Source organism: Hevea brasiliensis, unplaced genomic scaffold (assembly GCF_030052815.1).
Source record: "Hevea brasiliensis isolate MT/VB/25A 57/8 unplaced genomic scaffold, ASM3005281v1 Scaf394, whole genome shotgun sequence".
Classification (NCBI taxonomy): domain Eukaryota; kingdom Viridiplantae; phylum Streptophyta; class Magnoliopsida; order Malpighiales; family Euphorbiaceae; genus Hevea; species Hevea brasiliensis.
The window spans coordinates 29262-30462 of NW_026614911.1; positions in this window are offsets into that span (position 1 = coordinate 29262).

The following is a 1201-nucleotide window of genomic DNA, read 5'->3' on the forward strand; positions in this document are numbered from 1 at the left end:
GAAGATTTATCAAGGACTTTTCCAAAATAGCTAAGCCACTTACTAACTTGTTAAGCCAAGATGTTCCCTTTGATTTTGATGAAAATTGCCTTGTCTCCTTTAACAAGATCAAAAAAGCCCAGATATCAGCACCAATAATGCAGCCATCAAATTGGGAGCTACCATTCGAGGAGATGTGCGACGCGAGTGACTTTGCAGTTGGAGTAGTGGTCGGGCAAAGAAAAGATAAAAGCTCCATGCTATTTATTATGCTAGTAAGACACTCGATGATGCGCAAATCAATTATGCCACCATAGAGAAGGAATTCCTAGTAGTGGTGTTTGCAATGGACAAATTCAGATCTTATCTCATTGGGTCAAAAGTCATTGTATTCACAGATCATGCTGCAATCTGGTACCTTATGAACAAGAAGGAAGCAAAATCAAGGCTGATTCGATGGATCCTACTCCTGTAAGAATTTAACCTTGAAATCAAAGACAAAAAAGGATCCGAAAATGTAGTGGCTGACCATCTTTTCAGACTGAAATTGGAGTACACAGGGGACTTTGAAGATTTGCTAATTGATGATTCATTTCCTGTTGAACAATTATTTGCATTCTCCAAGGCTCCATGGTACGCTGACTTTGTTAATTTTCTTGCATGCAGGGTACTGCCTCCAAACATGACTTATCAGTAAAGGAAGAAATTCCTACATGATATGAGATATTACTTATGGGAGGAAACTCTACTGTACAAGAGATGTAATGATGGGCTGATAAGAAGATGCATACCAGAAGAAGATATGGAAAGTATCATTTATCACTGCCATTCATCACTATATGGAGGACATTTCGGCACCTCAAAAACCGTAGCAAAAATTTTGCAAGTAGGGTTTTATTGGCCACATTTATTTAAGGATGTAAGATCCTTTGTGCTAGCCTGTGACCAATGCCAAAGAACAGGTAATAGTTTAAGAAGGAATGAAATGCCACTGCATATTATACTTGAGATAAAATTGTTTGATGTATGGGGAATAGACTTCATGGGCCTATTTCCCTCTTCCCGTAGAAATAAGTATATTCTAGTTGGAGTTGATTATGTGTCAAAATGGGTAAAAGCAATTGCGACACTAACCAACGATGCTAGAGTGGTCACAAGGTTCCTTAAAAAGAACATTTTCATAAGATTTGACACACCACGAGCAATAATCAGTGATGGAGGA